Source organism: Drosophila erecta, unplaced genomic scaffold (assembly GCF_003286155.1).
Source record: "Drosophila erecta strain 14021-0224.00,06,07 unplaced genomic scaffold, DereRS2 tig00000464-arrow-arrow-pilon, whole genome shotgun sequence".
In the NCBI taxonomy this organism is placed as follows: Eukaryota; Metazoa; Arthropoda; class Insecta; order Diptera; family Drosophilidae; genus Drosophila; species Drosophila erecta.
The window spans coordinates 145,894-157,069 of NW_020825259.1; positions in this window are offsets into that span (position 1 = coordinate 145,894).

An 11,176-nucleotide genomic window follows, 5' to 3' on the forward strand; every position below is an offset into this window, starting at 1 on the left:
GATATTCAACTATGCAGAAGTTTAGACGACCGGAGCAGATTTAATTACATTTGTACATCATCATCGTCACGCAGTGAAGATCATCTCCTATGACCAACGGAGGTCCAACTTTGTGATTTCGTCTTATCGCAACGCAGCGTAGCAGCCAGCGGTTTCCTAAGGTCTTATCGCTGCAATACTGCAGTTATATTTCGTGTTTTGTTTTGATTCTTGATTTTCTTTTGTATTGCGATTTATAATGAATTAAATACTCGCAGATTGACGGAACTTTTGGCATTTGAATAGGAATTTAAATTAGAACCTTTAAAGTTTGACCTACAGCTCGGCATTGTCAACGTGAACTTGGGCCCAACTTTACGCACATCATGGAGTGGATATTTAAGGTCGTGAGTACTACAACAACAATGATAAATACCTTTTTATGAATTACCTATATTAAAATTCTAACAAAATGCCACTCGAACGTCTAATTAAAATAATATCTGCATTTGACTAAAGATTATGTAACTATATTTGCTAATTTTATATTCAATTACTTATATATATTTGCTTTATACTTTACTTTTATATACTTTATTTTGCTCATTGAATATAAACAAAAATGAAGAGTTAGAGAACGACTAGGATAATTATGCGTAGATAAAAATATTGTTAGTTTGTAAAAGAGATTTAATGAAACCGTTTACTAAACTGAATCTATATAAATGGAATTATGATTGAAGATATATTGAAAAATAATGAATTGTGAATAAATAGATTTAATGGTTTGTCGAGTACTTATGTTGAACACTTTCTTAAATATGTGGTAGAGTTATTTTGAACTTGGCCAAGGGACAATGTAAATATTTTAAGTAGCATTGTCATGGTAGGGAGGGTAAAGACTTAGGGAATCATTAACATCCAAAATTCCCAATACTTATCAGAATCTGTAGCTTATCTTCACACGTGTCGGCGTGTATCATTAGTATCAATATAAAGCCATTTCTTTTGTTAATCGATAATCCAGTTTTGAATATTGTTTATGAGTAAGACGCACTTATTAAAATGTAGTAGCGTTTCGTACTATCCTAAGCTAAAAGAACCCCGACCTACGGCGAGCTAGACCCGAGCATAGCAAGAGTGCGCATCCCTAGCGAAGGAAGTACAAGGTCCTCTTTATTAGTAATTATCACCCACTATTAAAAGACCCACTAGTTAAAAATCTATCGAACTACGTACACTACACATTTTTGGCGCCCAACGTGGGGCTCGAGAAAATACACTACACATTTTTGAAGCCCAACGAGTGGAGCTAGACAAGTACTATACATTTTCGGCTCAGATGTGAAGCTCGACAAGTTCTTAACTTGTCATAGCACACTAAGCTCTAAAGTAATCCATCCACAGTTAAAAAACAAAATAACTAATTCCAATAAATTAACATATTGGATTGAGAGTATCTATTTGGAAGGGATAGTAAAACTTAGGAACATGCGATTCAATTTGAAAGAGAATTGATCGACCAAGTGGAACTGTTTCGAATCCACAGGAGCTCATCACCATACGTTTCTTTACTCAACTTTATTTACAATTTGATTTTTCTGGAATACATTATACTTACACTTCAATGAGTCTGTATATTGTCCGATTTTCAAGTGAATAAAAGCATGAGGCAATAGACCAGCTACAATCCACTAACAAATAGAGATACAACTAAGATTCTGATAGAAGTGATCGACATAAAGAAAGACAAACCAAATAATTACAACATATCTTAACAACAATATTATGGCAGCGAAGAATAGTGCAGGTAATGCAGTTGAAGTTTCACAAGGCGTTGAAAATAGCTGTGCTATATGTAAAGAAATCTTAGCACCAACCGTTTTGTCAGCAACAACATCGTGCAGGCATACATTTCATAAAAAGTGCATTATAAACCACTTAAAAAGTACACAAACATGTCAAATTTGCAATGCAGATTGCAACGAATCGAATTTATCTCACTCTAATAACACTCTGTTCGCTGAATTAGATGCTGCAACAGCTGGCACATCCGGCGTAAGCGAATGTCAAGATAATAATGATATTTTCCCATTAAGGAGAAATACCAGATCAGGCAGGATCCGAGGTACACCTCCTAGACGAGGAGTGTCTACCAGAAATACTTACAGAGGAAATTTGGATAGGATCTTAACAGAACCTCCAACGAATTCCAGTATGGCTCTTAGTACTCAACCAGAGTTGATGAACTTTATACAGTTTACTGTTAGCCAACAACAGGCTCAACTCATGGATAACCTTACCTCTTATTTAGGGAAGACTATAGAGACATCTATTAAAAGTCATTTAGACAACTTACAATTATCTCAGCCCACACATACAAATTCCACACCTGACAATGTCCAACCAAATACAGATTTGAGCAGGAACAATTCCAATCAAAATCGGTATTCTCAGAATTTAGACAATAATGTAGAAGAAAGAGGCGGAAACAGGAGCAATGCAAGCTCATATGTTAGCCCGGAAAAAGTATCAGGAATCATTCAAAAATGGGGATTAAAGTTCGACGGTAGCAAAACAAGCATCAGGATAGATGAATTCATTTACAGGATATGCTCACTCACCAAACAAAATCTAGGTAATGATTATAGACTTTTATGCGACCATCTGTACCTTCTGTTTGCCGGAAAAGCAAGCGATTGGTATTGGAAGTTTCATCGAAACAATCCAAATTTCGATTGGAACACATTTTGTGGCGAATTTAGGAAGAGATTCGAAGATATAGAGACAGATTATGATATTTGGGAGGGAATCCGAAAACGCAAGCAAGGAGAAAATGAAGCATTTGAAGATTTCCAGGAAACCATGGAACGGTTGATTGACAGACTGCAAAATGGAGTTTCCGAAACACAATTAGTTGAGTTATTGGTTAGAAATTCGAAGCCTAGCTTACATCATGAGTTGTTGCATCTTAAAATACCAAACAGAACACAACTCCGATACGAAGTGCGCAGGCATGAACAGTTTTATAACAATCTCAGGACGTTTAAGCCGAAACCTTATCGCTCCTGCGTGGCAGAATTAACCACCGAAGAAGAGGAAACAGGTTTAGTAAGAGTAGGTGAAGAAGTAAACCAAATTCAACGTCGGAACACCACAACTTGTTGGAATTGTGACAAACAAGGCCACAGATTCGATGATTGTATGGCTAAAAGAATTATATTTTGTTACGGTTGCGGACTTAAAGAAAAATACAAACCGACTTGTCGAAACTGTAATCCGGGAAACCGACAAAAGGATGTTTCTCTGAGCAACAAGATACATCCGTAGATTCAGAAGTTGCTAAGTCAAAGTCAACCACCGAAGCCCGTGAATTTCAGGAGATAAAACCTTTGGGTCAGCCTGATATTCATTTTTCTTTTATACCCTTACACATAAGAATTCAAAATTACAATAATAAGCGTAGAGAAATATTTAGTAAAGTAGATAGTATAGGAATTCATTTAAAACCCAGACGATCTACTATCCGATTGAGAGAATTTTGGAAGAAGGTTCGTCGTGACCGACAGAAACTTATTTCCGCTATAGTACTTAGCTCTGACCAAAGACTCTATACGGATATCAATATAGAGGGTCAGACTTACAAGGCTTTATTAGATTCTGGAGCAACAATAAGTTGTGTAGGCGGATTAGCTGCACAGAACTTCCTTAAACACAACAACGTAAAAAAATGTTCTGGCGAAATTCGCGCTGCGAACGGAACAAAAAGCAAAGTAGTGTCAAAACTTATAACTTCCATTAAGTATGGAGATACGATAGATAATCTTGAATTATTTATAATACCAGAACTTCAACAGGATGTATATTTAGGCATTGATTTTTGGCAAAAGTTCGGATTACTAAATAAAATTACGAGCAATCCGACCATTGCTGAATTAGACATCGGTACTTTGGATGATGATGAAGATTCTCCAAAATATCATGAGCTGAACGAAAGAGAAAGACTTCGGCTGGAGACAGTAATAAAAACATTTCCATCCTTTGCTTCCGAAGGTTTAGGTCGTACTACCTTGTCCACACATAGCATTGATGTAGGAAATGCGAGTCCTGTTAAACAACGGCATTGGCCAGTTTCACCTGCCATTGAAAAGCTGATGTTCGCTGAAGTGGATAACATGCTAGCCTTAGATGTTATCGAAGAGTCAACTAGCGCTTGGAGCAGTAATTGCGTGTTAGTAAAGAAAGGAGACAAGTACCGTCTATGTCTTGATTCTAGAGAGGTAAACAAGGTTACTCAGCGAGACGCATATCCTCTACCTCATATAGACGGCATCTTAAGCCGGTTACCACCAGCTAAATTCATAAGTGGTATCGACATGAAGCATGCATATTGGCAGATACCGCTCGACGAAAATTCTAAACAATACACGGCGTTTACAATACCGAATAGACCGCTATATCAGTATAAAATGATGCCCTTTGGTCTCTGTAACGCGGCCCAAACTCTTTGTCGTCTTATGGATCGAGTCATTCCAGCTCATCTTAGGAATAGAGTATTTGTTTATCTTGACGACTTATTAGTTTTGTCCGAGGATTTTGAATCCCATATGCTTTTACTACAGGAGTTAGCTTTATGCTTACGTAAAGCAAATCTCACTATCGACGTCAGCAAATCTAAATTTTGTATGAAGGAGATCATATATCTCGGTTTTATAATTGGGAATGGACAAATAAGAACCAATCCAGATAAAGTTAAAGCGATAGTAGAATTTCGACAACCAACTTCGATTAAGCAGTTGCGAAGATTTCTAGGATTAGCGGGATGGTACCGACGGTTCGTAGAAAACTTTGCCACTATTAGTTTTCCTTTAACGGAACTTCTTAAAAAGAAGAATACGCTTGACTGGAACGAAGAGGCTCAAACCGCTTTTGAAAACTTGAAATCATGTCTTACTGCTTCACCAATTCTCATAACACCAGATTTTTCTAAGCAATTCATTTTGTTGTGTGACGCCAGCTCTTTTGGTGTTGGATGCGTACTAGCTCAGGAACGAGATGGAGTAGAACTTCCGATTTCATATATGTCCGAAAAATTGTCCAAAGCACAACGTAACTATTCAGTTTCCGAATTAGAATGTCTTGCCGTTATAAAAGGAATTAAAAAATTCCGCGCATATATTGAAGGACAGGATTTCCTAGTCATAACAGACCATGCAGCCCTTCAATGGCTAATGCGGCAGAAGGATTTATCAGGAAGGTTAGCTCGATGGTCAATGAAGTTGAGAGCGTTTACGTTCACTATAAAACATCGTAGCGGTTCTCAGAACGTCGTTGCAGACACCTTATCCAGACAGAACGACCCAGCCATCGATGAATTTTGTCAGAATGGACCCATAGTTGACGTAGATTCCCCACATTTCAAATCCACTGAATACTTGGACTTAATAAAGACAATATCTAACAATCAATCAAGATTTCCCGATCTACAAATCAGGGATGGATATATTTACAAAAGAACTACTTTTGTATCAGATGATATAAAACAAGAAAATCCATGGAAACTATGGATACCTTCAGCTTTAGTACCCGATATATTGTTTCAGGCTCATGATGCACCAAGTTCATCTCATTGTGGCATGAGTAAAACTGTAGAAAAACTAAAAAGATATTTGTTTTGGCCTTGCATGGTTACGCAAATACGCAACTATATATCTAATTGTGTAATTTGTCGTACCACGAAAAGTCCAAAGACGGTTCTAAAACCGCCAATTGGTAAACCGTTAACCTCAGACAGGCCATTCCAAAAATTATATATTGACCTCTTAGGCCCATACCCTCGCACAAAAAAAGGTCACATAGGATTGTTGATTGTCGTTGACCATAACACCCGTTTCCACTTTTTGTTACCTCTTAAGAAGTTCACCGCTCCTAAAATCTGTGACTACTTAAAGGGGGCTATATTCTATACCTTTTCGCGTTCCAGAAGTAATACTTTCTGATAACGGAAGTCAGTTTAAGTCAAGCTATTTCCAAGCTTTCCTTACTAGTTTTGGCGTACAGCAAAAACTTACAGCCATATATTCTCCACAGGCGAACGCGAGTGAAAGACTTAACAGATCGGTATTAGCCGCTGTAAGAGCTTATATAGGGAAAGATCACACAAATTGGGATGACAACTTAGACGCTATTAGCGGATCTTTAAGAGCATCGTTGCATAGAAGCACAGGTTCGTCACCTTACTTTCTGACATTTGGACAAAATATGATCCTTAACGGCAAGGACTATAGTCTCCTGCGTACTCTAAATATGTTAGCGGACGACACTCGGTTATCTAAACCGGAGGCTTTAGAACTGCAGAGACGGCAAGCTAAACTGAACCTAAACCGATCACATGAAGAAAACGCGAATAGATACAACCTACGCACACGGCAGATAGAATTTAAAAACGGCGATTTCGTTTATGCTAGAAACTTTACACAAAGTAATGCAGTAAAGAAATTCAGTAGTAAATTGGCACCCGTATTTATCCCAGCTAAAGTTTTTAAGAAACGTAGCTCGTACTACTATGAATTAGAGGATGAGAGAGGAAGGAAATTAGGAGTATTCCATTTGAAGGATATACAAGCTAGAAAACAAGGAGTTTCTTCAGATAAGGCTTCCTTGAAATAGTCTCGTTACCCTTATCTGTGGTGTAGTGACCAACTTAACTTTACACTGCAATAACTCTTCAAGACACCCTCGCCCTAAATTATAGCAGCTTTTGTATAAAAGAAAAAGCGAGAGAATTGTCTTAGACCAATCAGAACAGAATATGATCGTACGATTATACAGTTAGGGAAAGAAAAGCTGTAACAGCGACCACCAGCATGCAGCTTCCCCAGAGCTTAGATTATTATCGGATAAATCTTCGTGGCGAACGCTCATACATTTTTGACGCTGCCCATTTAACTTCACATACACGTGGAAATATAATTTAGTTATATATATCCAATCTCATAAAACAAGAGTTGGTATATTTCAATAAATTTCCGTGTTCGAGTCGTGTGAAAGTGGCAACGAGATTCGACCCCAAGGCGTAAGGAAGACCAGGCCTATATATAAGAGCATTTGATCGCTCTACAGCCGACTACCCCCCCGTCTCGTCGACCCCCGCATCAGCTTATGGTTTAAACCCCGTCGCTCCAAGAAGAGGCCACGAGGCGACATAACCTTCAGCCAACAAGTTACGCAACCGGCCACCTGCCGTATGATAACTGGCCAAATATATTGGAAGGCTAGAGTTCATCCAGATATTCAACTATGCAGAAGTTTAGACGACCGGAGCAGATTTAATTACATTTGTACATCATCATCGTCACGCAGTGAAGATCATCTCCTATGACCAACGGAGGTCCAACTTTGTGATTTCGTCTTATCGCAGCGCAGCGTAGCAGCCAGCGGTTTACTAAGGTCTTATCGCTGCAGTACTGCAGTTATATTTTGTGTTTTGTTTTGATTCTTGATTTTCTTTTGTATTGCGATTTATAATGAATTAAATACTCGCAGATTGACGGAACTTTTGGCATTTGAATAGGAATTTAAATTAGAACCTTTAAAGTTTGACCTACAGCTCGGCATTGTCAACGTGAACTTGGGCCCAACTTTACGCACATCATGGAGTGGATATTTAAGGTCGTGAGTACTACAACAACAATGATAAATACCTTATTATGAATTACCTATATTAAAATTCTAACAAAATGCCACTCGAACGTCTAATTAAAATAATATCTGCATTTGACTAAAGATTATGTAACTATATTTGCTAATTTTATATTCAATTACTTATATATATTTGCTTTATACTTTACTTTTATATACTTTATTTTGCTCATTGAATATAAACAAAAATGAAGAGTTAGAGAACGACTAGGATAATTATGCGTAGATAAAAATATTGTTAGTTTGTAAAAGAGATTTAATGAAACCGTTTACTAAACTGAATCTATATAAATGGAATTATGATTGAAGATATATTGAAAAATAATGAATTGTGAATAAATAGATTTAATGGTTTGTCGAGTACTTATGTTGAACACTTTCTTAAATATGTGGTAGAGTTATTTTGAACTTGGCCAAGGGACAATGTAAATATTTTAAGTAGCATTGTCATGGTAGGGAGGGTAAAGACTTAGGGAATCATTAACATCCAAAATTCCCAATACTTATCAGAATCTGTAGCTTGTCTTCACACGTGTCGGCGTGTATCATTAGTATCAATATAAAGCCATTTCTTTTGTTAATCGATAATCCAGTTTTGAATATTGTTTATGAGTAAGACGCACTTATTAAAATGTAGTAGCGTTTCGTACTATCCTAAGCTAAAAGAACCCCGACCTACGGCGAGCTAGACCCGAGCATAGCAAGAGTGCGCATCCCTAGCGAAGGAAGTACAAGGTCCTCTTTATTAGTAATTACCACCCACTATTAAAAGACCAGCTAGTTAAAATCTGTCGAACTACGTGCACTACACATTTTTATCGCCCAGACGTGAAGCCCGCGAAGTCCTTACCTTGTTATAGCACGCTAAGCTCTAAAGTAATTCATCCACAGTTAAAACACAATATAACTAATTTCAATAAATTAACATATTGGATTGAGAGCATCGATTTGGAAGGGATAGTAAAACTTAGGAACATGCGATTTAATTTGAAAGAGAATTCATCGACCAAGTGCAACTGTTTCGAATCCACAGAAGCTTATCACCATACGTTTCTTTACTCAACTTTATTTAAAATGTAGCAGCCAATGTGGCAGCCAAGCATAGTGCAGGCATTGCAGTTGAAGTTTTACAAGGCGTTGAAAATAGCTGTGCCATATGTAAAGAAATCTTAGCACCAACCGTTTTGTCAGCAACAACATCGTACAGGCATACATTTCATAAAAAGTGCATTATAAATCACTTAAAAAGTACACAAACATGTCCAATTTGCAATGCAGATTGCAACGAATTGAATTTATCTCACTCTAATAGCACTCTGTTCGCTGAATTAGGTCCTGCAACAGCTGGCACATCCGGCGTAAACGAATGTCAGAATAATAATAATGATATTTTACCATTAAGGAGAAATACCAGATCAGGCAGTGTAGTGTACGTAGTTCGATAGATTTTTAACTAGTGGGTCTTTTAATAGTGGGTGATAATTACTAATAAAGAGGACCTTGTACTTCCTTCGCTAGGGATGCGCACTCTTGCTATGCTCGGGTCTAGCTCGCCGTAGGTGTGGTTTCTTTTAGCTTAGGATAGTACGAAACGCTACTACATTTAATAAGTCCGTCTTATTCAAAAACAATATTCAAAACTGGACTACCGATTAATAAAAGAAATGGCTTTATATTGATACTACGGATACACGTCGACACGTGTGAAGATAAGCTACAGATTCTGATAAGTATTGGGAATTTTGGATGTTAATAATTCCCTAAGTCTTTACCCTCCCTACCATGACAATGCTACTTAAAATATTTACATTGTCCCTTGGCCAAGTTCAAAATAACTCTACCACATATTTAAGAAAGTGTTCAACATAAGTACTCGACAAACCATTAAATCTATTTATTCACAATTCATTCTTTTTCAATATATCTTCAATCATAATTCCATTTATATAAATTCAGTTTAGTAAGCGGTTCCATTAAATCTCTTTTACAAACTAACAAATTTTTAATCTACGCATAATTATCCTAGTCATTCTCTACTCTTCATTTTCGTTTATATTCAGTGAGTAAAATAAAGTATATAAAAGTAAAGTATAAAGCAAATAGTCATAAGTAATTGAATATAAAATTAGCAAATATAGTTATATAATCTTTAGTCAAATGCAGATCTTATTTTATTTAGACGTTCGAGTGGCATTTTGTTAGAATTTTAATATACGTAATTCATAATAAGGTTTTTAATCATTGTTGGTTTGTAGTACTCACGACCTTAAATATCCACTCCATGATGTGCGTAAAGTTGGGCCCAAGTTCACGTTGACATTGTCAAACTTTAAAGGTTCTAAGTTAAATTCCTATTCAAATGCCAAAAGTTCCGTCAATCTGCGAGTATTTAATTCATTATAAATCGCAATACAAAAGAAAATCAAGAATCAAAACAAAACACGGAATATAACTGCAGCACTGCAGCGATAAGACCTTAGGAGACCGCTGGCTGCTACGCTGCGTTGCGATAAGACGAAATCACAAAGTTAGACCTCCGTTGATCATAGGAGATGATCTTCACTGCGTGCCGTTGATGATGTTCAAATATAATTAAATCTGATCCGGTCGTCTAAACTTCTGCATAGCTGAATAATCTGCATGAGCTGCAGCCTTCCAATATATTTGGCTGGTTATCATTCGGCAGGTGGCCGGTTGCGTAACTTGTTGGCTGAAGGTTATGTCGCCTCGTGGCCTCTTCTTGGAGCGACGGGATTTAAACCATGAGCTGATGCGGGGGTCGACGAGACGGGGGGGGTAGTCGGCTGTAGAGCAACCAAATGCTCTTATATAGGCCTGGCCTTCCTTACGCCTTGGGGTCGAATCTCGTTGCCACTTTCACACAAATCGCACACGGAAATTTATTGAAATATCCCACTCTTGTTTTTATGAGATTGGATATATATATAACTAATTATATTTCCACGTGTATGTGCAGTTTAAATGGGCAGCGTCAAAAATTGTGAGCGTTCGCCACGAAGTTTAATCCGATAATGAATCAAGCTCTGGGAAGCTGCATGCTGGTGGTCGCTGTTATAACTTTTCTTTCCCTAACTGTATAATCGTACGATCATATTCTGTCCTGATTGGTCTAAGACAATTCTCTCGCTTTTTGTTTTACACAAAAGCTGCTATAATTTAGGGCGAGGGTGTCTTGAAGAGTTATTGCAGTGTAAAGTTAAGTTGGTCACTACACCACAGATAAGGGTAACGAGACTATTTCAAGGAAGCCTTATCTGAAGAAACTCCTTGTTTTCTAGCTTGTATATCCTTCAAATGGAATACTCCTAATTTCTTTCCTCTCTCATCCTCTAATTCATAGTAGTACGAGCTACGTTTCTTATAAACTTTAGCTGAGATAAATACGGGTGCCAATTTACTACTGAATTTCTTTACGGCATTACTTTGTGTAAAGTTTCTAGCGTAAACGAAATCGCCGTTTTTAAATTCTATCTGC